General features: G+C 44.9%; 1 non-coding gene and 1 pseudogene across 1 annotated transcript; both read right to left on the bottom strand.

Annotated features, from left to right (window-relative positions):
* Positions 1-21,621: 21,621 nt before the first annotated feature.
* On the bottom strand, positions 21,622-21,729 carry LOC116460589 (U6 spliceosomal RNA). Its single transcript, XR_004245875.1, has one exon. It is a non-coding gene; the product is annotated as a U6 spliceosomal RNA (small nuclear RNA).
* Positions 21,730-22,921: 1,192 nt separating this feature from the next.
* On the bottom strand, positions 22,922-23,035 carry LOC116460591 (U6 spliceosomal RNA; annotated as a pseudogene).
* Between the last annotated feature and the right edge of the window lie 4,009 nt (positions 23,036-27,044).

Raw genomic sequence — 27,044 nt, 5'->3', positions numbered from 1 at the left:
GGCTAATTTTTTATTTTTAGTAGAGATGGGGTTTCACCATGTTGGTTAGGCTGGTTTCGAACTCCTGACCTCAGGTGATCCACCCACCTTGGCTTCCCAAACTGCTGGGATTACAGGTGTGAGCCACTGCACCCAGCCTACGAATGCAATTATTATTATTATTTTATTTTTATTTTTTGGAGACAGAGTCTTCCTCTACCACCCAGGCTGAAGTGAAGTGGCACCATCAGGGTTCACTGCAGCCTCAACCTCCTGAGCTCAAGGAGTCCTCCCACCTCAGCTTCCAAGTAGCTGGGACAACAGGCCCGCACCACTGCACCTGGGTAATTTTTAAATTTTTATAGAGATGGGGTCTCACTATGTTGAGATGGGGAGGGATGAGTGGGAGAGACTTTGTATTGTGGTGTGAGCGCCCGCTTAGTCACAGTAGAGTAGAACAGAACATCAGGTAAATTACCAAAGTTTTTGACTCCAATCCCTGGCTTCCAGACAGCATCTCTGGACAAGCTTTTGGCCTAGAGGAACTTGCTGCCCTGAAGGGAAGGCCCTGGCAAAGACCCAATGCTGTGCTAGTTTCAAATCTGACCCAGTGCAGTCCCAGTGGTGGTGGCCACAGGGGTGCTTGTGTCACCACACCCCCAGCTCCAGGTGGCTCAGCAAGAGAGAGAGAGAGAGAGAGACTGTATGTTTGGGAGAAAATAAGCAAAAAGAACAAGAGTCTATGCCTGATAATCCAGAAAATTCTTCCAGCTCTTATCCAAGACCACCAAGGCAGTACTCCTAAGAGTCTGCAAAACCACAGTATTATTGGGTTTCCCAAGAAGGACAGGCACAAACAAGCCCAGGTCTGTGAAGACTACAATAAATACGTAACTCTTCAATGCCCAGATACTGACAAACGCCTATAAGCATCAATACCATCATGACCTCATCAAACGAACTAGATAGGCTATCAGAGACCAATCCTGGAGAAAAAGAGATATATGATCTTTCAGACAGAGAATGGGAGGCCGAGGAGGGCAGATCACGAGATCAGGGGATCGAGACCATTCTGGCTAACATGGTGAAACCCCATTTCTACTAAAAATACAAAAAATTAGCCAGGCATGGTGGCACGCACCTGTAGTCCCAGCTACTCAGGAGGCTGAGGCAGGAGAATCGCTTGAACCCAGGAGGCGGAGGTTGCAGTGAGCCGAGATCACGCCACCACACTCGAGCCTGGGCGACAGAGTGAGACTCCATCTCAAAAAAAAAAGAAAAAAAAGAAAAAAAATTCAAGATAGCACAGAGAAAGAATTCAGAATTCTATCAGATAAATTTAACAAGCAGATTGAAATAATTAAAAAGAATCAGGTAGAAATTCTGTAGTTGAAAAATAGAATTGACATGCTGAAGAATGTATGCCTCTTTTGAAATTTTTTTGAAAATTTTTTTTCTTTTTCTTTTTCCTTTTTCCTTTTCTTTCTTTCTTTCTTTTTTTTGTGGGGGGGACAGAGTCTTACTCTGTTACCCAGGCTGGAGTGCAGTGGCACAATTTCAGTTCACCGCAAACTCTGTCTCCTGGATTCAAGAGGTTCTCCTGCCTCAGGCTCCCGAGTAGCTGGGATTACAGGTGCCCGCCACCACTCCTGGCTAATTTTTGTATTTTTAGTAGAGATGGAGTTTCGCCGTGTTGGCCAGGCCGGTTTTGAACTCCTGATCTCAGTTGATCTGCCTGCCTTGGCCTTTCAAAGTGCTAGGATTTCAGGTGTGAGCCACTGTGCCCAGCCTTTTTAAAATTTTATTTATTTTAATCTTTCAGAAAAGACAGACTCTCTGAATAGTAGAATTAATCAAGCAGAAGAATTAGTGAGCCTGAAGACAGGCTACTTGAAAATGCAGAGTCAGAGGAGACAAAAGAAAAAATAATAAAAAACAATGAAGCATGCCTACAAGATCTAGAAAACAGCCTCAAAAGGACAAATCTAAGAGTTATTGGCTTTAAAGAGGAGATAGAGAAGAGATAGAGGTAGAAAGTTTATTCAAAGAAATAACAGAATTTCCCAAACCTATTGAAAGATATCAACATTCAAATACAAGAAGGTTATAGAATGCCAGGCAGATTAAACTCAAAGACTACCTCAAGGCATTTAATGATCAAACTCCCAAAGCATCAATAAGTCTGGCAGCAGATTTTTCAGTGGAAGCCCTGTTACAGGCCAGGAGACAGTGGCATGACATATTTCAAGTGCTGAAGGAAAAAAACTTTTACCCTACAATAGTATATCCAGTGAAAATATCCTTCAAGCATAAAGGAGAAATAAAGACTTTTCCAGACAAACAAAAGCTGAGGGATTTCATCAACACCAGACCTGTCTTACAAGAAATGCTAAAGGGAGTTCTTTAATCTGAAAGAAAAGGATGTTAATGAATGAGAATAAATCTCATTACAAAACTCACTGGTAATAGCAAGTATACAGAAAAACACAGAATGGTATAACAATGTAATGGTGGTAGGTAAACTACTCCTGTCTTAAAGTAGAAAGACTAAATGATGTACCAATAGAAAATAATAGCTATAGTTTATTGCAGCACTGTTCACAATAGCCAAGATTTGGAAGCAACTAAAGTGTCCATCAACAGATGAATGGATAAAGAAAATGTACATATACATAATGGAGTACTATTCAGCCATAAAAACAATGGTATCTTGTCATTTGCAACAATATGGATGGAACCGGAGGTCATTATGTTAGATGAAATAAGCCAGGCATAGAAAGACAAACATCACATGTTCTCACTTATTTGTGGGATCTAAAATCAAAACAATTGAACTCATGGACAGAGACAGTAGAAGGATGGTTACCAAAGGCTGGGAAGAGTAGAGCGGCTGTGGGGGACATGCGAGGATGGTTAATGGGACCAAAAAAAAGAGTTAGAAAGCATGAATAAGACCTAGTATTTGATAGCACAACAGACTATAGTCAATAATAACTTTTTTTTTTTTTTTCCAGGTGGAATCTCCCTCTGTTGCCCAGGCTGGAGTGTAGTGGCACCTTCTCAGCTCACTGCAGCCTCCACCTCCTGGGCTCCAATGATTCTCTTGCCTCAGCCTCATGGATAGCTGGGATTACAGGCACCCACCAACACCCATGGCTAATTTTTGTATTTTTTGGAAAGATGGGGTTTCACCATGTTGGCCAGGCTAGTCTCAAACTCCTGACCTCAGGTGATCCGCCCACCTCGGCCTCTCAAAGTGTTAGGAGTATAGGCATGAGCCACTGCACCCAGCTGATAATAACTTAATTGTACATTTAAAAATAACTACAAGAGTATAATTGCATTGTTTGTAACACAAAGGATAAATGCTTGAAAGGATGGATACCCAATTTTCCATGATGTGATTATGACACACTGCATGCCTGCACCAAAATATTTCATGTACCCCATAAACATATACACCTACAATGTACTCACAAAATTAAAAAAAAATTAATAAAATAATAAAATGAGGCCGGACGTGGTGGCTCACTCCTGTAATCCCAGCACTTTGGGAGGCCGAGGCAGGTGGATCACCTGAGGTTAGGAGTTCGAGACCAGTCTGACCAACATGCAGAAACCCTGTCTCTACTAAAAATACAAAATTAGCCGGGCGTGGTGGCACATGCCTGTAGTCCCAGCTACTCGGGAGGCTGAGGCAGGAGAATCGCTTGAACACAGGAGGCAGAAGGTTGCGGTGAGCCGAGATTGTGCCATTGCACTCCAGCCTGGGCAACAAGAGTGAAACTCTGTCTCAAAATAAATAAATAAATAAATAAATAAATAAATAAATAATAATAAAATGAAATAAAAATAAAGAAATGTACAAAACCAGGGAGTAGTTTTTAGTATACTCATGGAGTTACAAAACCAACACCATGATCAATTTCAGAACATTTTTATCAACCCCAAAAGAAAGCACAAACCCATGAGCAGTCACTCCCAATCTCCTCACAACCCTCCCCTACTCCACACCAGCCCTAAGCAGCCACTCATCTACTTTTTGTCTCTAAGGACTTACCTATTCTGTACATTTCGTATAAATGGAATAATACAACATGGGGTCTTTGTGACTAGCTTCTTTCATTTAGCACAATGTTTTCAAGGTTCATCCATGTTGTAGCACATACCAGTACTTTCTTTTTATTTTCAAATTCATTTTTATTCTAGTGTATGGCTGTATATATCACATTTTATTTTCCATTCATCAGTTGATGGACATTTAGGCCATTTCCATTTTTGTTGTTGTTGTTGTTGTCGTTATTGTTTGGCTATTATGAATAATGCTGCTATGAACATTTGTGAACAAGTTCTTGTGTAGACATAGATTTTCATTTTTCTGGGCTATAAACCTAGAAGTAGGATTGCTGAGTCATACAGTAACTCCATGCTCAACCTTTGGAGGAATGGTCAGACTATTTTCCAAAATGCTGTACCATTTCACTATCCAACAGCTGTGTATGAGAGTTCCAATTTTTCCACACCCTTGCCAACACTTCTCATCTCTCCTTTTACTATAGCCAGCCTAGTGGGTGTGAAATTATATCTCATTGAGAAATATAACTGTTTTTAGTAAGGTACACATCTTTTACATACATTTTAGAATTTTGCGGGCCGGGCACGGTGGCTCACATCTGTAATCCTAGCACTTTGGTAGGCCGAGGAGAATGGATCACCTGAGGTCAGGAGTTCAAGACTAGTCTGGCCAACATGGCAAAACCCCATCTCTACTAAAAAAACAAAAATTAGCCGGGTGTGGTGGCACGTTCCTGTAATACCAGCTACTCAGAAGGTTGAGGCATGAGAATCACTTGAACCCAGGCGGCAGAGGTTGGTTGCAGTGAGCCGAGATCACGCCATTGCACTCCAGCCTGGGCGACAGAGCGAGATTTCGTCTCAAACAAACAAACAAACAAAAAAGAATCTCACAACCTATTTTCTCCCCCAATATAACACACTTTAATAATCTCTCTTGACTATTATTACATAATCAGTTTTTCTCTCATTATGATATAGTGACTTGATCTGTTAGCAGTATTAAATCTTATGCATATCTTATTTGTATTTTATTATAACTAGTAAGGCAATTTAAATATTCAATATTGTAGAAGATGAAGAATTGGGTTGACCTGGTTAGCTCTTCTTTTTAGTGATGTTTTTGATTAATTTATTGTCTTGGTACCTGCTATCGAGACTCCCTTCTCTTTCATCATTGCCTCTGACGTCACCTCATGCCAGACGTTCTTATTTCCGCTAACGTTCATACTTATAGCAGGGCTGTTACTGGCGGTGAATCCGTAGGGTCTGCAGCAACCTCAGTTCTTACCTCCTCAGAAGAAAGAATTTGACTGAGGGGCATAAGGCAGAAGGAGAGAACGAGGCAAGTTTTAGAGCAGGAATGAAAGTTTATTAAAAGGCTTTAGAGCAGGAAGGAACGTACATTTGGAAGAGGGCCAAGTGGACGACTTTAGAGATCAAGTGTGCGGTTTGATCTTTTGACTTGGGTCTTTTTTTGTTTGTTTTTTTTGTTTTTTTTTTTTGAGATGGAGTCTCTCCCTGTCACCCAGGCTGGAGAGCAGTAGTGCAATCTTGGCTCACTGCAACCTCTGCCTCCCGGGTTCAAGCGATTCTCCTGCCTCAGCCTCCCAAGTAGCTGGTATTACAGGTGTGCACCACTAAGACTGGCTAATTTTTGTATTTTTAGCAGAGACAGGGTTTCACCATGTTGGCCAGGCTGATCTCAAACTCCTGACCTCAGGTGATCCGCCCACCTTGGCCTCCCAAAGTGCTGGGATTACAGGTGTGCCACTGCACCCGGCCTGACTTAGGGTTTTATACATTGCATGCTTCAGGGGTCTTGGTGTTCCTTCTCCCTTGATTCTTCCCTTGGGCTGGGCCGTCCACATGTGCAGTGGCCTGCCAGCCCTTGGAAAGGGCTGCATGCACAATGTGTTTACTGGAGTTGTACGCACGCCCACTTGAGGCGTTCTTCCCTTGCCAGTCTAGCATTCCTAGAGGAAGGACACATACCAGTTAAACTCCACCGTTTTGCCTCTTAGTGAGCATGCTTGAGTCCACTCGCCCAGCTCCTGAGATCTTATCAGGAAGCTGCTGATCACCAGTTTTAGGTTTTTTTCTATCTATTGGGAGGCTGCCTGTCCCTGGCGCCAGCTGTTACCAGTTATTATTTTAGAGAAACAGTTAATAACCGCCTGGCCATCACCTGATGCTCACCCGACATTCCTGGTGGGTGTGTGTGGCAGGGAGCCCTCTCCCGCTTTGCTCGTGCCTGACTAGCTGCCTACTATAACAGGGCTACTTGGCTTTCTCAGCATTCTCTGTGGGTTTTCTGCTTACACAGACGAAAGCAAGTATCTATCTTTGCTTTATAAACAGACACACAATTAATAGAAGAGACAAAATGAATAGTTCCCTTTTTATTAAAATAAAATTTTAAAACTCAATACTTCTCTATTACAGTCATCTTTTGTGCCCTTTATGTGAATTTTTATCTGTTATTATCGTGATTTCATGGCCTGCCACAGATTCAATTTACTTCAATTAACCATAATTATCATTCCTCCCCCCCATCTTCTTTCTTTCATGCCCGACTGTCAACTTGAATAATGAGAGCTCTTTTAAGTTGGCTCCTTTGTCTTTTTAAGCACTGTCCTTGACTTACTTTCCTTCCTTCCTTCCTTCCTTCCTTCTTCCCTCCCTCCCTCCCTCCCTCCCTCCCTCCTTCCTTCCTTCCTTCCTTCCTTCTCTCTCTCTCTCTTTCTTTGTTTTCTTTATTTTTTGAGACAGGGTCTCACTGTTGCCCATGTTGGAGTGGCACAATCACAGCTCACTGCAGTCTTGACCTTCCCAGGCTCAGATGATCCTCCCATCTCAGCCTCCCAAGTAGCTAGGACTACAGGCGTGCATCACCATGCCCAGCTACTTTTTGTATTTTTTGTAGAGATGGGGTTTCACCATGTTGCCCAGGCTGGTCTTGAACCCCTGTGTTCAAGTGATCCATCCGTCTCGGCCTCCCAAAGTGCTGAGATTACAGGCATGAGCCACTGTGCCCAGCCTGTCCTTCACATTCCTGAAGTCATCCTTGCTCTCTGGCAACAACAGAACACTCAAGTCCTGTCCTGATTCTTTCCTTCTCTGAGACATGGAATCAGTTGTCAGCTAAGCCTTGCGTTCTAAGGGGTCCTAGTTTCTATAAGTGAAGAACAGTATTTGAAACCAAAGGCTAGGTCTTGGGGGTCCACATGACATCTAGTGACAAAATTACTACCTCCTCTGTTGGCCACTTTTTTGTTTGTTTGTTTGAGACACAGTCTCGCTGTGTTGCCAGGCTGGAGTGCAGTGGTGCCATCTTGGCTTGCTGCAACCTCAAGCAATCCTGCAACCTCAGGCTCAAGCAATCCTCCCACCTCAGCCTCCCAAGTAGCTGGGACTACAAGTGCACCACCATGCCTGGCTAATTTTTGTATTTATTTATTTATTTTTAAAATAGAGACAGGGTTTCGCCACGTTGCCCAGGATGGTCTTAAACTCCTGGGCTCAAGCCATCTGCCCATCTCAGCCTCCCAAAATGCTGGGATTACAAGTGTGATCCACTGTGCCTGGCCCATAGTTGGCCACTTTTAAGATAGACATTAATGTCAAGTTTGCTAACTTAACATGCTGTTTGTTGTATCCTACTTGTATTAGAGAGAGCAGGGTAGACTCATCATGAAAACTTTCCACATCACTGAGAGACAATGAGGGGACCATACTCAGGTTTATGCAGGAATGAAGTGAAGGAATATGTGGAAGTTAAAGTCGGTGTGGGGAAAGCTGGAGAGTGTGAATTAGGCAACACTCCACGTAAGGTGAGGTCAGCTGGGAAACCAGTCCACTGTAGAGATTTTGAAGTCCTAAGTTTGAGACAAGATGAAGTGCCCAGTGATTTTTCCACCTGTTACTTTGACCTGGCAAAGACCTGTTTGAGCTACAGTCATTCAGGATGTGACCATGCGTCCCCCACCCCCAAAAGATATGCTGAAGTCTTAATCCCTGGTACCTCAGAATGTGATCTGATTTGGAAATAGGGTCTTTATAGAGGTAATCAAATTAAAATGAGGTTATTAGGGTGAACCTTAATCCAACAGAATTTGTGTCTTCATTCAAAAAGCAACTAGCTGGGCATGATGGTGCATGCCTGTAGTCCCAGCTACTCAAGAGGCTGAGATAGGAGAACTGCTTGAGCCCAGGAGTTCGAGGATGGAGTGAGCTATGATCATGCCGCTGACTGCACTCCAGCCTAAGTAACAGAGCAAGGTCTCATCTCTTAAAAAAAAGGCAGGAGTTGTGTGAAACCCTGAGGGTGGAGCCTGGAGCATCTGCAGGACCCAAGAAAGTGACCACAGAGAGGGGCCAAGGGGTAGGGTTGCTGGTGCTGACACTGCAGAGCCTTCTAGGCCTTCTTAGGGATTTGGTGTTTCATCTTTATCTGAAGAACCAGGGTTGCACTGATGGCAAGCCAAGATGCATCGTGTTTGCTAAGGGCTGCCAAGTCGCCAAGAGAGGAAATGACTCTGCAGATGGTTCTGCAGGGCCTGGCACAGGGCGAGTATCCTGCATGAGGGAGGTGCTTTTATTTAATTGTTAAATTTGTTTCCTGTTTATGCCCTTCTTTCTCATATGGGGATGCTCATGGCCTTCTGCCTGGGTGGTGACAGCAATCTCCTAATTGGCCTTATACCCACAGGCTCTGCCTCCTCCAGCCCATCCTATAAGTCAGCTCGTCAGACCTCTCCCCTGCTCAGGTACTGGCTGGGTGCAGAGCCTGCAGCTTGCACAGAAGGTCGTTCCTGTGCGGCTGACTGCCCCTCCAGGCTCTGTCTCTCTCTTGTCCTCACCCTCACCCCTGCTCCTGCTCTCTGCCAGGCAGGCACCACTGGTGGAACTCACGAACATTTGCAGAACCAATGACTGAAGGCACCAGGGCCCTGGCAGCCACCCCACCCTGCAGGAGACTGGAGCTCTTCACCACTCCACTTTGGTTCTGTGATTCGCCCACCTCCTCTTTCTCTGTCTGTTAAATGGAACATTCATTTGCTAGACTCCAGTTCCAGAAGCTTTTAACAAAACCCAGGGAATCCTAGAGGGGTACAGTAAGAGGAATGGAAAGAGGAAAGAAGCTAAAATGTGTTTGGTGGCCAGATGCAGTGCCTCATGCCTGTAATCCCAGCATTTTGGGAGGCTGAGGCGGGCAGATCACTTGAGGTCAGGAATTCAAGACCAGCCTGGTCAACATGGCAAAACCCCATCTCTACTAAAAATATAAAAATTAGTCAGGTGTAGTGGCGGGCAACTGTAATCCCAGCTAGTCGGAAAGCTGAGGCACAAGAATCGCTTGAACCCCAGAGGCGGAGGTTGCAGTGGGCTGAGATCGCACTACTGCACTCCAGCCGGGGTGACAGAGTGAGACTCCAACTCCAAAAATAAATAAATAAATAAATAAATAAATAAATAAATAAATAAATAAATAAGTGTGTTCAGTTCAGGGGAAAGACTAAAGCTACTGAATAACCTTTGATGTTAAATAAAATTATAACTTTAAATAGATGTAAGGGAAATCACGAATTAGATTAGAACTAAAGATCCATGTTTTAAGCTACTGGAAGGGCTGAAACAACAACATAGAGAGCAACCCTTTCAGTGAAAATCAGGGGAAAAAATAATACTCAGAAAAAATAAAGTAATATAGACATAAAAGCTTATCTCTTTTTTAAACAGAGTATTCATGTTCCATGAAACTGCTGGTGATAATTTTTAAAAAGTGTATTCATGGAGAAAGGTCTGATGAGATGTTATTTCGGTGGTTATTCCTTGGTGGTAGAAGCTTTTCAGGACTTTTCAACTTTTTACTTTGTACTTTTACAAAGACCTGTTTATAACAAAAACAAAACAAACAAACACAAAAGCCCATTCATCTGCAAACAACTCATTGTTCAAGTCTTTCCTGACCCTCCCACTGAACTCCCAGGCTGATGGTGACTTTCTCATGACATTGAATGACATTGAATAATTACAGTTATAACTACTGTAACTAATGGGCCCGGCACTAAGCTCTCTAAGCCTCATCTTCCTTATCTGTAAAGTGGGGATAGTCAGAGTTCCCATGTGATAGGGTCGTTGAGATGACTCAATCAAATATTTGTATACAAAATTCTTAGCATCGTGTCTGGCACAATAAGAACTCAATAACAATTTGCTGTTGTTACCATTATTATTATAATTTATTTTATTTTTTGAGTGACACAGTGTCACTCTGTCCCCCAGGCTGGAGTGCAGTGGCATGATCTTGGCTGACTGCAACCTCCACCTGTGGGATTCAAAGGATTCTCCCGCCTTAGCCTCCTGAGTAGCTGGGACTATGCCCCCGGCTAATTTTTTTTTTTTTTTTTGAGACTCGCTATGTCACCCAGTCTAGAGTGCAGTGGCGCGATCTCGGCTCACTGCAACATACGCCTCCCAAGTTCAAGCAATTCTCCTGCCTCAGCGTCCCCAATAGCTGAGATTACAGGCGCCTGCCATCATGCCCGACTAATTTTTGTATTTTTAGTAGAGATGGGGTTTCACCATGCTGGCCAGGCTGGTCTTGAACTCCTAACCTCAGGTGATTTGCCCACCTCAGCCTCCCAAAGTGTTGGGATTACAGGTGTGCGCCACCATGCCCGGCCTAATTTTTGTATTTTTAGAAGAGATGGGTGTCTCACCATGTTAGCCAGGCTGGTCTAGAACTCCTGACCTCAGGTGATCCGCCCACCTTGGCCTCCAAAAGTGCTGGGATTACTGGTGTGAGCCACTGCACCCAGCCTCTAACTTACTTTAATTCCAAACATCCTTCCAAGGTAGGCATTATGAGCTTTATAAATGATGAAAATATGGCTCAGAGAGGTTAAGTAATTTGCCTAAAGTCACACAGCTAGTAAAGGGTTTCCTGGGACATTACATGAAAGTTAATCACCTATGAATGAAAGTTGTGGGGGGAATCTGTGCACAGTGAATGAGAGGCACTATCTGGAAAAGACACTGTAGATGGTGCTAAGGAAATTGGGAAGTAAATAAATCCAATCAAAGGGAGCCCGGGGGAAGTGTGCATGGATAAAGACTAGACCTAAGGAAGCAAAAATCAAATCCATGGTACTAGGCTCCAACTGAAGAAAGAGTGCGGATGCAGAAGAGGGTGGCCTTTATGGAATCTAGGAAAGCGGGGCTCAAGGGACAAGAATCATGAGCTGTTTAGTCATTGTTCCCTGCAGGGGAACATGCAGACAGGTATGTTCTGGCCATGAGTATTCTGTTGTAACCTATTTTAATTTTATTTTCTTAATTTTCTTTAATAGAGACAGGGTCTGGTATGTTACCCAGGCTGATCTCCTGGGCTCAAGCGATTCTCCCACCTCAGCCTCCCTAAAAGATTGCAGGCATGAGCCACCACGCCCAGCCATAACCTACTTTCAATCAGCAGCTTCAAAATGGCTGTGACATCAACTGTGTAATAACATTGAACTCACAGTCATGCTTTACATATCAAAAGGTGGGTGGAGAGAGACTTCTTATGTCAGTTTGATGGAAGAATATGTGTGCCATCTATTTCATGTACACTAGCATCCATCCCTGGATTAAGCCAGACCAGTGGCAATGGACACACGGCATGGGACTGCACTGATCTGACTGATTCTGCCGGAATATGGTGCCACCAGCTGTAACAGGAACACTGAAGAAATGAATAAATCCTATGAAAACTTGTATTTATAGTAGTGGTGTGGTTGAGATGTTGTTCACTTTATCACACCCCTTCTGGTCAAGGGAGACTGGAAGAAAACTGCTTCCTGGTCTCAGGGAAAGGAATAGTTGTGCTACTGTTGCGGGACTTTTCCTTAGTTCAGCTAAAGACGGAGTTCTTTGTCCCACGGCCACGAAAATTCAGGCTCACAGATAATTTGAATGGTGAGTGAGACGGGTTTTATTGGATGAAAAGGGGGAAACAGGGACTCTCGCTAGGCCAGAGTCCCTGCTAGAGGGCTTCCCACCCACCATTCAAATCCCAGGATCCACACACTAAGAAGAGGGGCCAGGCTGCTCCCCGCTGCAAAGGGCGCAAACTTCCTGAGTCTCCACCTCAGTGGGCAGGCTGGTTGGCGTTTCTCCAGGGAGCCCCTCCCACCTGGCTGTGTCACTGCTTCTGAGACTTTGGTCTCTCTACCTTGTGGACACTGGAAGCCATGTGATGATTGTGTTTCCCTCTTTGAATTGGCTTCTAGAGAGCTCAGTTCCAAATCTGTGACCCCCACCCCCAGCACAGCATGATGTTTATACTAATCTCACTGGTTTTATCTGATTTTTCTAACTCTTTACATGCCTTCGTATTTTTTTTTTCTTTTTTTTTTTAGAGACTTTGGGGTCTCACTCATAGCTCACTGCAGCTTCAAACTCCTGGGCTCAAGTGATCCTCCAGCCTCAGCCTTCCGAGGAAGTAGCTGGGACTATAGGCATGTGCCCCAACAGCCTGGCTAATTCATTTTATTGCTTTTTTAGAGATGAGATCTGGCTATGTTGCCCAGGCTGGGCAGTCTCAAACTCCTGGCCTCAAGCAATCCTCCTGCCTCAGCCTCCAGAGTAGGTGGGGTTACAGGCAGGCGCCACTAGGCCCAGCCTTAGTTGTAATTTTTAATTCTGTTGTATTGTGTTTAAGCTATTTTAGATTTTGTTTAAAACAAGGCTGGTCCTTTCAGGTATTTTGCTACTAGCTTATTCAGTTATTTTGTCATTTCACTGTTTCCATTCACTAGTTTCCATATTTCATTGCGTCCTTTTTTGCGCTTGCGTTTTTTTTTATGTCATTCTTTTAAGTTTATATCCTATATGTGTAATGTGGTTTTTTTCTTAACTTTTAAATTATTTTGAAGTCAATTTCATTACAAATTTCTTTTTTTAGCCAGGCATGGTGGCTCACGCCTGTAATCCCAGCACTTTGGGAGGCCGAGGCGGGCAGATCACCTGAGGTCAGGAGTTCGAGACCAGCCTGACCAATCTGGAGAAACCCTGTCTCTACTAAAAATACAAAAATTAGCCAGGTGTGGTGGCACATGCCTGTAATCCCAGCTACTAGGGAGGCTGAGGCAGGACAATTGCTTGAACCCGGGAGGCGGAGGTTGCGGTGAGCCGAGATCATGCCATTGTACTCCAGCCTGGGCAACAAGACTGAAACTGCATCTCAAAAAATAAAAAATTTTAAAAAAATTAAATTTATTATTATTATTATTATTTTTGAGACAAGGTCTGGCTCTATCATCCAGGCTGGAGTGCAGTGGCACGATCACAGCTCACTGCAGCTTGGACCTCCCGGGCTCAAACGATCCTCCCACCTCAGCCTCCCAAGTAGCTGAACTAGATGAGTGCACCAACATGCCCGGCTAATTTTTGTATTTTTAGTGCAGACAGGGTTTCGCCATGTTGCCCAGGTTGGTCTCAAACTCCTGAGCTCAAGTGATCTGCCTGCCTTGGCCTCTCAAAGTGCTGGGATCATAGGCATGAGCCACCATGCCTGGCCTGAAATTTCTTTTACTGTGGTAAAAATAAATATATATATATATAATTCATCTGTAAACAAGGAATTACATTCTGATACATGCTACAACATGGATGAATATTGAAAAAAATTATGCAAAATGAAATGAGCCAGACACAAAAGGACAAATATTATATGATTTCACTTACATCAGATATTTAAAATGAGGAAATCTGGTTTGTCAGCACAGCAGGGAAAAAAATAAATAAAAATAAAATAGGAAAATCATAGAGGTGAAAAGTCAATTTAGCCAGGTATGGTGGCTCATACTTGTATGTGTGTGTGGTGTGTGTATATATATATATGTGTGTGTGTGTGTATGTTATATATATGAAAATGTATATAACATAAGATTTGCCATTTAACCATTTTATTTTATGTTATTTTCTCAAGACAGAGTCTCGTTCTGTTGCCCACGCTGGAGTGCAATGGCACGATCTCAGCTCACTGCAACCTCTGCCTCCTGGGTTCAAGCAATTCTCCTGCCTCAGACTCCTGAGTAGCTGGGATTACAGGTGCCTGCCACCATGCCTGGCTAATTTTTGTATTTTTAGTACAGATGGGGGTTTCACCATGTTGGCCAGGCTTGTCTTGAACTCCTGACCTCAGGTGATCCACCCACCTCGGCCTCCCAAAGTGCTGGGATTACAGGCATGAGCCACTGCCCCCGGCCTAACCATTTTAAATGTATAATTCATTGGCATTAAGTACATTTGACATTGTTGTGCAGCTATCAACCACTATCTGTTTCCAAATTTTTTTCATTACTCCAAACAGAAACTCATTACCCATTAAGCAATAACTCCCCATTCTCCTTTCCCCCCAGCCCCTGGTAACCTCTAATCGACTTCTTTTTTTTTTAGAGGTGGTGGGGGTGGGTGTATTACCATGTTGCCCAGGTTGGTCTCGAATCTTGGCCTCAAGCAATTCTCCTGCCTCAGCCTCTCAGAGTGCTGGGATTACAGGCATGAGCCACGGCACCTGGCCAAATTGACTTTTCACCTCTATGATTTTCCTATTTTACTTTTATTTATTTTTTTCCCTGCTGTGCTGGCAAACCAGATTTCCCCATTTTAAATATCTAATGTAAGTGAAATCATACAATATTTGTCCTTTTGTGTCTGGCTTATTTCATTTTACGTAATTTTTTTCAACATTCATCCATGTTGTAGCATTTATCAGAATGTAATTTCTGCTGGGCACGGTGGCTTATGCCTGTAATCCCAGCACTTTGGGAGGCCGAGGAGGGCAGATCACCTGAGGTCAGGAGTTGGAGACCAGCCTGGCCAGCATGGTGAAACTCTGTCTCTACTAAAAAGATACAAAAATTAGCTGGGCGTGATGGCACGTGCCTGTAATCCTAGCTACTCAGGAGGCTGAGACAGGAGAAACCCTTGAACCGGGGAGGCGGATGTTGCAGTGAGCCAAGATTGCGCCACTGCACTCCAGCCTGGGTGACAGAGCGAGATTCTGTCTGCAAAATAAAATAAAATAAAATAAAATAAAAATAAATAAATCGAACGTAATTTCTTTATGGCTGAATAATAGTGCTTTGCAATATTTTCATTATTGTGTATTTTAAAATTAATTTTAACCCCCTTTTTTTGGGTAGCGATTTGGACCTCACTATGTTGCCCAGGCTGGTCTCAAACTCCTGGGCTCAAGCGATCCTCCCCTCTCGGCCTTCCAAAATGCTGGGATTACAGGCATGAGCCACCTCGTCCTGCCACCATTTTATTTTTTGAATGATTTCTTATTGCCTTAACTTCTTAGGTGACTAACAATGATGCTTGCTAGTATCACCCTAGTGTAATGATATCATCATCCTTAGCAAGGGAGTTGGGCGCTCTTACCGGTAGATGGCGCTGTCGATCTTTTAAAGAGCGAGCTCTCCTGCTCTCCCACTTTGAGCTCGCTGAGTCAAAACACAGCCTGAATAGTTTAGGAGCTCCAAAGCCCCGCATATCTACACTTTCCAAATTTTCTCTCATTAAGACCAACAAAAATTTTACCTTTATTATTAATTATGTGACCTGCTAAGACAATTTATAACACTTTTTATTATGGAAATTTTCAAACTTACACAAAAATAAAGAAAATACCTCTATTTACCTACCATGGGACTTCAACAATTATTAGCATTTACAAATCTTGGAACAATGTTATTTTCTCACATTATGTTCTATCTCATCCCTCTTAAAGAATTATGAGATGGGAAATCCATGGTCTAGGCCCAATAAAATCACTCTACATTAGGAAAGTCTTGGAAACAGATTGCATTTTAGCAGGAAGAGGAGGGGGGTTGATGATTTCATTCAATAAAACAGCCTTAACTCACCGCCCTGACCAATAACCTGGTAATGTGGAAGCTCCCCGTGAGATTCCTCGTGGAAGGCAAAAATAGAGCACAACTGGGCTTTTGAATACCTCTTACATCTGCCTGCCTTTGTCTTGTCTATTTCCAACCTGATTTCACCTGCTCCATATCAGGATCTTAGCATCTCAGGGTGCAGCTGACCTCAGTTCCTTTCCTTATAGTGAGACCAAGATAAGTTGACTGGGCCTGGAAATATTCTCAACAGAGGTTTTAGAATGGAGTCTACTGCATTTCCACTGAGTCATGTCTGAAGATAAATCACAGGGCATCTGTTCAGCAGTCCAGGCTGATGTCTATCTTACTTCCTGAATGTGGCTCTTGCGTATCCCTCAGAGCAGCTGTCTGATATCAAGAAGGGAAATGTGTGCTAGTGATGGTTTACTGTCACAAGTCAAACAAATAAATTACTGAATAAAACATGCTGCAGCTTTTGTCTTGATAAATATACCTTCATACTGATCTTGAAGGCTAGTGTAGCAGATACTGTTGTGTGCCACACAAATCATACCTTCAACGTTGTCACTCATTCCCCAGCTGCCAGGGGTATTGGTTGCGACAGCTCCATCTCTGGGAATTGCCCTTAGCTGAAAAGAGCTGCCTTGCCCAAGGTTACACCTCCCCTCCCTGGGGACAGCCACATCCAATGCCTGATCGATAAGAACATACAAAGTCTTGGTTACCTTGCCTGAAATTTGGCCACCTTTTTTTTTTTTTGAGACAGACTTTCGCTCTTGTTGTGCTGGAGTGCAATGGCACAATCTCTGCTCACTGCAACCTCCACCTCCTGGGTTCAAGCGATTCTCCAGCCTCAGCCTCCTGAATAGCTGGGATTACAGGCACATGCCACCCTGCCCAGCTAATTTTTTTTATTTTTAGTAGAAATGGGGTTTCACCATGTTAACTAGGCTGGTCTTGACCTCAGGTAATCCACCCTCACATGACCTCCCAAAGTGCTGGTGTGCCCAGAATTGGTGGGTTCTTGGTCTCACTGACTTCAAGAAGGAAACCGCAGACCCTCGCAGTGAGTGTTACAGTTCTAAAGGCGGCGTGGCCGGAGTTTGTTTCTTCTGCTGTCCAGATGTGTTCAGAGTTTCTTCTTTCTGGTGGTTTCGTAGTCCTGCTGGCTCAGGAGTGAAGCCGCAGACCTTCGAAGTGAGTGTTACAGCTCTTAAGGTGGTGCGTCTGGAGTTGTTCGTTCCTTCCGGTGGGCTTGTGGTTTCACTGGCTTCAGGAGTGAAACTGCAGACCTTCACGGTGAGTGTTACAGCTCATAAAAACAGCATGGACCTAAAGAGTGAGCAGGAGTAAGATTTATTGCAAAGAACGAAAGAACGAAGCTTCCACAGTGCGGAAAGGGACCCGAGCAGGTTACCACTGCTGGCTCGGGCAGCCTGCTTTTATTCTCTTATCTGGCCCCACCCACATCCTGCTGATTGGTAGAGCCAAGTGGTCTGTTTTGACAGGGTGCTGATTGGTGCGTTTACAATCCCTGAGCTAGACATAAATGTTCTCCATGTCCCCATCAGATCAGTTAGATACAGAGTATGGACACAACGGTTCTCCAAGGCCCAACCAGAGCAGCTAGATACAGAGTGTCAATTGGTGCATTCACAAACCCTGAGCTAGACACAGGGTGCTGATTGGTGTGTTTGCAAACCTTGAGCTAGATACAGAGTGCCGATTGGTGTATTTACAATCCTTGAGCTAGACATAAAGGTTCTCCAAGGCCCCACCAGAGCAGCTAGACACAGAGTGTCGATTGATGCATTCACAGACCCTGAGCTAGACACAGGGTGCTGATTGGTGTGTTTATAATCCCTGAGGTAGACATAAAGGTTCTCCACATCTCCACCAGACTCAGGATCCCAGCTGGCTTCACCCAGTGGATCCTGCACTGGAGCTGCAGGTGGAGCTGCCTGCCAGTACCGCGCCATGCGCCCGCACTCCTCAGCCCTTGGGTGGTCAATGGGACTGGGCGCCGTGGAGCAGGGGGTGGCACTCGTTGGGGAGGCTCGGACTGCACAGGAGCCCATGGAGGGAGTGGGAGGCTCAGGCATGGCGGGCTGCAGGTCCCGAGCCCTGCCCCGTGGGAAGGCAGCTAAGGCCCGGTGAGAAATCGAGCGCAGCGCCGGTGGGCTGGCACTGCTGGGAGACCCAGTACACCCTCTGCAGCCGCTGGCCTGGGTGCTAAGCCCCTCATTGCCCGGGGACGACAGGGCCGGCTGGCTGCTCTGAGTGAGGGGCCCGCCAAGCCCACGCCCACCCGGAACTCCAGCTGGCCTGCAAGCGCCGCACGCAGCCCCAGTTCCCGCTCGCGCCTCTCCTTCCACACCTCCCTGCAAGCTGAGGGAGCCGACTCCCCCTTTGGCCAGCCCAGAAAGGGGATCCCACAGTGCAGCGGTGGCTGAAGGGCTCCTCAAGTGCCGCCAAAGTGGGAGCCCAGGCAGAGGAGGCGCGGAGAGTGAGCAAGGGCTGTGAGGACTGCCAGCATGCTGTCACCTCTCACTGGGATTACAGGCGTGAGTCACCGCGACCGGCCGAGTTTGGCCAAATTTAAAGGACTATCCCAATGCCAGAAGCCTCCACAACCCATGAGATCAGCTCAGTCCTCTTTACAGCATTACAGTTCAACTACTCTCTTTCCCTGTCCCGTTTCTCTCAGCTTTTAAAGGTGTTTATCCCAAGATTGTTCCCCAATAAACCTTCTGCAGACAAATCTATCTTAGAATCTGTTTTCTGGGGAATCCAGGCTAAGACAGCCAGGCTGGAATTTAGAATTCTGAGACTCCCCTAGGTTCCATGGCAGAATATGGCTGGGTGAGGAAAACTAGCTCTGGGTCCTCTACCTGCATCTGCCCTACTTTCTTTTCCTGAAAACTCATGTCCCTAAAAGCTCCAGACCCATATCCTTCTCTGAAAACAGCCACCCTTTGGGGCCTCAGAGCATGCACGACAGCAACGAGGCATATCCCTGGGGAGGATGGGCCCAGGAGGAGGCCCATGCAAGCTGGGAAGCAGGCTTGGGGGCCATTTGTGCCAGGAATTCAGGGGTTCCAAGTACCTAGACTATAGTACTTGTAGAAGAGATGCAAGCTCCATGGGTAGGTCTATCCCCTTGGCTTCTCAGACTTTTTGTCCTATAAGATGGGGGAAAGATAGAGCAGGTCCCTCTAGATCATGGAGCCCGGGCAGGGTCCTCATGTGCTTGGATCCAAGGGTGGGAAAACTTTTTCTACCTAACTTAAACCAGTGGCATTTGTGTCTCTGTTACAAGCAGCCAAAAATTTATATTTTAACACGTCTAGTTGACTTCCTGCGCTTCTATGCCCATCTTCCTAAAAGAGAATAGTGTATCTCTCTAAAAGGGACTTCATCCTTCATTCTCAGGTCCTAGAATATACTGATGTTTCCGACATTTTAATGATGTTTTCCACAATCAAAATCTGATTTCATTAGGAACTCCATTCATGCAAGAGATGTCTCTAATTAAAAACTATCCAAATAACTTCTTCAATAACCAACCACACTGGCCTTTTGGCTCTCCTCCCTGCTGAGGGCTTATGTCCCTGGATATCCTTGGACATCTATCAGCCCTGCTCTCTATAGTGACAATCTGCAGGAACATTTCCATTTATTGCCTCACCAGTGATTCTCAGCCCTTTGCCAACAAAATTCCATTCCGTTCCTTCAAAGGGCAGTCCTTTAAAAACCATAAGCCTATATTGTTAGTCATGATATGCGGAAAGAGATTGTTGAGGGTCTCAAGTATCAAATCCACCTACTGCAATGCATTGAGAAAATATGCATCAATTGCTTGTTCTGATAATGTACTATAGTATGTAAGAGCTTACCATTGGGGAAGCTGCGTGAAGAGTGCACAGGACATCTCTGTACTAATTTTGCAATACTTTCTGTGCATCTTTAGTTATTTGAAAACAAAAAGAGAAGAAGAAAAAAAAGGAGGAGGCAGGACATTAAAAAATATGTCCTTATGGATGGGCTCGGTGGCTCACATCTATAATCCCAGCATTTTGGGAGGCCAAGGTGGGCGGATCACCTGAGGGCATGAGTTTGAGACCAGCCTGGCCGTCATGGCGAAACCCCGTCTCTACTAAAAGTACAAAAATTAGCCAGGCGTGGTGGCAGGTGCCTGTAATCCCAGCTACTCGGGAGGCTGAGGCAGGAGAATCGCTTGAACCCGGGAGGCGGAGATTGCAGTGAGCTGAGATCGCGCCACTTCACTCCAGCCTGGGCAAAAGAGCGAAACTCTGTTTCAAAAACAAAAAAACAAAACAAAACAAAACAACAACAACAAAAAAAACTCCTTATTCAAAAATTCAGGCCATTCTAGATACAGGAACTCTCTTTATTCCTACAGTTTTGGCTCCAAACTTTATTGTGGCTTCCTACCTTAGTGAACTGGATTAGCGAGCGTGTGTGATTGCAGTGACTGTGCCTAGACAAGAGGCAGGGCAGCCTGCCCTGTCCCATGAGTCTTTCCCCTTGGGCTTCCATAAAAGGGGTGAGGTGTCCTTCCCCAGCAGGAGGAGGCGTTGAGTAATTCTCATGACACCAGCCTTAAAAAAGGACTTGGCCTGCAGTCTGCCACACACATCTCCCTCAGGGCCCCAGCAGGGCCACTGCAGCTGGTAGGTGCTTAATGGAGGATTTTAGGATTTTGCATCTTGGTTATCACATCTTTGAGGACTCGACCTACATCTGCCATAGTCTAGGAGATGGAATTGAGGAGGGCATATGCACAGAGTACTGGGGAATTAGAGAGCTGAGTCACTGGAGAGTCTTGAACCTCAGAGCAGCTGCCTTTCTCTTGGACTCAGGCCAAGATTGAGGGAGATTGATGACATATTGCATCTCACAGCTTCCCAGGGGCACAAGGTTATTTGCGACCACAGCAGCTCCATTGGCTAAGGAGGCCTTGGGTTTCTGAGGGATAGGAAGAATCGGAGCAGAGAAGAGCAGATGGAATGGTGACCGACGGAGGGCCCTGAAGTTTACTTGGGGTTGTCTTCTAGAAATGTGAGGTGCTGTGTTTACAAAAAAAGCATAGCTTGTACTGCGCTCAGTCTCAGGATCCCAGGGGAAAGAGCTAAATAAAGACAATCTGCAATGCATTGGAAGGAAAAACTGAGAGGCTTATACATTTATGCGAGGTATCCCCACTATATATTTGTAAATTTTCCAGAATGTAGGAATGCCCAGATGCTATTTTAAAAAAAGACTAATTGTATTTATTCATTTATCTATTTTTATTGACATTGTAATTGTACATATTCAGATGCCTTTTTTTTTTGAGATGGAGTTTTGCTCTTCTTGCCTAGGCTGGAGTGCAATGACATGATCTCAGCTCACTGCAACCTCCACCTCCCGAGTTCAAGCAATTCTGCTGCCTCAGCCTCCGGAGTAGCTGGGCTGGGACTACAGGCATGCACCACCATGCCCAGCTAATTTTTCTGTACTTTAGTAGAGACAGAGTTTCATCATGTTGGCCAGGCTGAACTTGAACCCCTGACCTCAAGTGATCCTCCCGCCTTGGCCTCCCAAAGTGCTGGGATTACAGGACTGAGCCATCTCGCCCAGACTTTTTTTTTTTTTAATGGAACCCTTCACAAATGTGTGTGTCATCCTTGAGCAGGGGCCGTGCTAATCTTCTCTGTATCAGATGCCACTTTTATTTTTAGACAGAGTCTCACTCTGTTGCCCAGGTACCTGCTACCATCCCTAGCTAATTTTTTTTGTATTTTTAGTAGAGACAGGATTTCACCATGTTGGTCAGGCTGGTCTCAAACTCCTGACCTCCTGACCTCAGGTGATCCACCCACCTCAGCCTCCCAAAATGCTGGGATTACAGGCATGAGCCACCGCGCCTGGCCTTAGATTCCACTTTTAAAGAGAAAAGGCAGTCTGCATGGATGGTGAAGTTCTTTGTTTGTTTGTTTTTGTTGTTGTTGTTTGTTTGTTTTTTGAGACAGTCTCGCTCTGTCACCCAGGCTGGAGTGCAGTGGCACGATCTCAGCTCACTGCAACCTCCATCTCCTAGGTTCAAACAATTCTCCTGTCTCAGCCTCCCAAGTAGCTGGGACTACAGGTGCCCGCCACCACGCCCAGCTAATTTTTGTATTTTTAGTAGAGATGGGATTTCACCATACTGGCCAGACTGGTCTCAAATTCCTGACCTTAGGTGATCTGCCTGCCTCGGCCTCCCAAAATGCTGGGATTACAGGTGTGAGCCACCGCCCGGCCTCTTTGTTTTTTAAACTCTGTACACATCTTAGTATTCTAATATATTATCTCCTAAATGAGTTTTTATTTAACTATTTAAAATTTTTATCAGATTTATACAGATATGTAACTTAAAAAGCCAAATAGTTCTAGAAGACATAACAAAAGCTATAGTCTGGTACCAACCCCTAATTCTCTCTTCCTAGAAGTAAAAGCATTTCGATGCTCAATTAGTTTTTATCTTCCTGTTTCTTAATAACAAATTATATCAGTCAGGGTTCAGTGCAGGAACTAGAGATTACGCTAGGTAAATTAACAGGAAGACATTTTACAAAGGGTATTAAGAGCTTCTGAAATCTTTAGAAGGGCTGAGGGCTCAGGTTCTAAGCTGGGCTTTATGGAATGATATCCAGAACTATACAGATCTACTAGGTTTTCTTTTGATCATTTGTCTATGAATTTATCACAAATTTGTCAGCAGATTCTACAGAAGTCTGTTTTTTCTCTGCAGTCTAATGTATTACAATTAATCAATTCTCTCTTTTTCTTGGTAATATCTTTGCGTAACCAGGTAAAGGAATTTTCTTAATTCCAAGTGATCCTCCCGCCTTGGCCTCCCAAAGTGCTGGGATTACAGGACAGACCCCTCGCCCCCACTTTTTTTTTTTTTTTTAATGGAACCCTTCACAAATGTGTGTGTCATCCTTGAGCAGGGGCTGTGCTAATCTTCTCTGTATCAGATGCCACTTTTTTTTTTAGACAGAGTCTCACTCCACTCTGTCACCCAGGCAGAAGTGCAGTGGTGCAATCTTGGCTCACTGCAACCTCTGCCTTCTGGGTTCAAGCAATTCTCTGCCTCAGCCTCTTGAGTAGTTGGAATTACAGGCATGTGCCACCATGCCCAGCTAATTCTTTTGTGTGTTTTTGGTAGAGACGGGGTTTCACCACGTTGGCCGGGCCGGTCTCAAACTCCTAGCCTCAAGTGATCCACCCGCCTTGGCTTCGCAGAGTGCTGGGATTACAAGCATGAGCCACTGTGCCCGGCCTCCAAACCATTTTGATCTGGACCTGCGGATCCCTAGTTCTCCTACACAGCAACCTCCTGGGATGTCTCTTCAGCATCCTCCTGGGATTTTCGTTCTCCTCACTCTTTGGAGGATCCCACATCTTTATCTCTCTTGATCTAATCCCTTACTTTGATGGAACTTCCTAAGGAAAGGGGCAAGGGAGGGCAATTTTTGAAATTTTGTCTGAAAATGTCTTTTATGTTATTATTACATCTGATTAACAGTTTTACTGAAAATAAAATTCCAAGTTGTAAAATGTACACCTAAATTAGGAAAGCACCGCTCCACTATCTTCCAGCTTCCAGTGCTACTGCTGAAAAGCCCTCAGCTGGGTGTTATGGTGCACACCTGTAATACCAGCACTTTGGGAAGCCAAAGTGGGAGGATTGCTTGAGCCCAGGAGTTCAAGACCCACCTGGGCAACGTAGTGAGATTTCATCTCTACGAAAAATAAAATTAAATTTAAAAATTAGGTGGGCATGGTGGTACATGTCTGTAGTTTTCAGGAGGCTGAGAGGGGACGATCCCTTGAGCCCAGGAGTTCAAGGCTGCAGTGAGCCATGATTGTATCACCACACTCTAGCCTGGGTGACAGAGTGAGACCCTGTTTAAAAAAAAAAAAGAAAGAAAGAGAAAAAGAAAAAAAAGAGAAAGCCTATACCATTTGAGTTTTGATCTTTTTTATGTGACCTGTTTTTTTCTTTTTGTCCAATTTTGGGATTTTTCTTTTTGTCCTCAGTATTTTTAAAATTATGGTACTATGCCTTGGATTTCATTCCTTTTGCTAGACACTTCTGTTAGACACTTGAGGTCTATCTCAATTTGGAATCATATCTCTCAGTTCTGAGAAAAGTTCTTGAATTATTTCTTTGATAATTTCATCCCTTCTGTTCCCTCTGTCTATTCTTTCTAGAAATCCTACTATTCATCCAGACTATGTAATTTTCATCTATTTTCTATACCATCTACATTTCTTTTCTTTTTTTTTTTCTTTTGAGACACAGTCACCCAGGTTGGAGTGTAGTGACGCTATCTGGGCTCACTCCAACCTCCACCTGTCCCAGGTTCCAGCGATTCTCCTGCCTCAGCCTCCCAAGTAGCAGGGATTACAGGCACACGCCACCATGCCTGGCTAATTTTTGTATTTTTAGTAGAGATGCGGTTTCACCATGTTGGCAAGGCTGGTTTCGAACTCCTAATCTCAAGTGATCCACCCACTTCGGCATCCCAAAGTGCCGGGATTTCAGGCCTGAGCTACTGTGCCTGGCCCCATCTACATTTCTTTATCTTTTGCTTCTTTTTGGAAGATTTCTCCAACTTTAAATTTTTTACTTAACAATGTGTTCTTTTACCATGGAGAAAATATCGTCTCATGTTTATGAAAATATTAATTGCAGTGGATTTTATTATTTGGCTCTTTGCATTCTCTAAATTTCCTCTTTTTTTTTTTTTTTGACAGGGTCTCTCTGTTGTGATTGAGGGCAATGAAGCCTCGACCTCAAGTGATCCTCCCATCTCAGCCTCCTGAGCAGCTGAGATTACAGGTGCACGCCACCGCGCCCGGCTAATTTTTGTATTTTTTGTGGACACAGAATCTCGCCATGTTGCTCAGGCTGTTCTTGAACTCCTGGGCTCAAGAGATCCGCCCAGCTTAGCTTGCGAAGGCACTGAGATTACAGGCGTGAGCCACCGCACCTGGCTTTATATTCCTTAATTCTTATGTTTTCAGTACCTGTCTTTCATGTCAGTGGTTTTCATCCCATAATGACTAGGTTCTTATCAGTGTATTGCCTCTCAACCGTAAATCCATCCTCTTAACTGCTCTTTATTAACGAATTAGGCGGTTCCCCTTCGCAGCCAGCACAATATTAAGCTTTCCCAGTAGAGGGCGCCGGAGGGACACTGCCAGAGGAAAGAATTTCTTCAATCTCTGGTTCCAGGAGCTACGGTTTGTGATTCTTGTTGCTCCTGCGGCGGGGCCCATCAGTGGCCAGGTGGGAACATCCGGTGGCCTCTGTCCCAGCTGCGTGCTGACAGCATGCGTTCCCCCAGCGAGCTGGCCCTGACGTGGACGCTGCATGCGCCAGGCCTTGCATGCAGTGAGTGGGCTCCCGATGCTGCGACCCCCTAGTTTCCTGCTTGCTCACGACTGTGCATAGGCTTTGGCCTGGACATCCCAGGGAAATAATCTGGCGCCCGGTGGGCACATGCACACTTTCTGCCGTGAGTTCTGAATCCAGCTTTGGGGGATGCTTCCACGTGTGTCCTTCTTTGGGTACTCTCCCTCGGCCCTACAGCATTCTTTGGAGTTCTCTGCACGTCTTTTTAGCTACTCCCCGTTACAGGCAGTAATTCTTTCTAATAATAAACTTTCTCTGCTCAAATTGGGGCTCGGGCTTTGTGAATGATACAGTAATCCTTGGCTTAGTTAGATCTTAAGCTGTGTGGAACTCCAGGTGTGTGTGGTGGGGGTGGGGGGAGGTCTCAGTGGGCCTCAGCATAGTGCAAATGGGCTGAACTGTTTCTCCAGAAGACCCTTGTATTAGGGTCTAGTCAGGTGAAAGAAAAAAAATCCAAATATTTAAACAGAGGTAATTTTATTTTATTTTATTTGAAAAGGAGTTTCACTCTGTTGCCCAGGCTGGAGTGCAGTGGCACAATCTCAGCTCACTGCAACCTCGGTCTCCCAGGTTCAAATGATTCTCCTGCCTCAGCCTCCCAAGTAGTGGGATTACAGGCACCTGCCACCACACCCAGCTAAGTTTTGTGTTTTTAGTAGAGACAGGGTTTCATCATATTGGCCAGGCTGGTCCCAAACTCCTGACCTCAGGTGATCCACCTGCCTCGGCCTCCCAAAGTGCTGGAATTGCAAGCGTGAGCCTCTGCGCCCAGAGAGAGGTAATTTTATATAAAGGATTGTTAACCACATATTGAGATCTAAAAAGACAAAAAGGGCACTGAGATACCGCAGAGGCAGAACACGTGGGAATCAGGAATGGGGCAACTGCCTTTCCGTCAGGCTTGGGGAACTGAGGGAAGAGGTCAGGATTATTCAATGGGAGAATCTGGGAGGAAGCCCCCACGGAGCTAGAACTCAGTTCCCTAAGGAGGAGCCTGGCCAGTGAGCCGGTATCACTGAGGCTGTGGGAAGAAGCCCTTGCGGGAGTAGGGAAGAACTGCAGTTTGGGACCTGCTACTGCTGCTGGACCAGCTGTTGCTGCAGGGCTGAAGATCCTTGGCTGTGGTGATGCCTGCAGGATTGGAAGGCCAACAAGGGAAGGAGTCCCTTCTTCCTCCAGTGCCTCTACACCTAAGAGGGAGCCAGCTGGGAAGGAGAGAGTGGAAGAGGGTTTTGAAGTCAAGTGACTGTAGCTTAATATCCGTCAGAACCCCCTTACTCCTCTGTTCCTAGGTGTTTTTCCTTGTCTGGTCAGTCTCTCCAGAGAAGGTTTCTCTATTTATCGGCCTGGGGCAAGTCTGGCTGCTGGAGTTCTCAGAACTAACTTCATGGAGGGGATCAGGAAGCCTTACTGTTCGATAGGCAGGATTTTACATAATCCTAAATGACTTTTTGTTTTCTTTTATTGCTTCTTTTATTTTGCTATTTCTTTTATTATCACTTATTTTCTATTATTATTTATTATTTTATTTCATTTTCTTTTCTTCTGGCCACATAAAGCCAGAAGGCCATAGGCCATATATATATATATATATATATATATAT

This window comes from Hylobates moloch, unplaced genomic scaffold (genome assembly GCF_009828535.3).
Source record: "Hylobates moloch isolate HMO894 unplaced genomic scaffold, HMol_V3 SCAFFOLD_20, whole genome shotgun sequence".
Lineage (NCBI taxonomy): Eukaryota > Metazoa > Chordata > Mammalia > Primates > Hylobatidae > Hylobates > Hylobates moloch.
The sequence above is the reverse complement of the archived record's forward strand: the minus strand, read 5'-3'. Positions and strand labels throughout refer to the sequence as shown.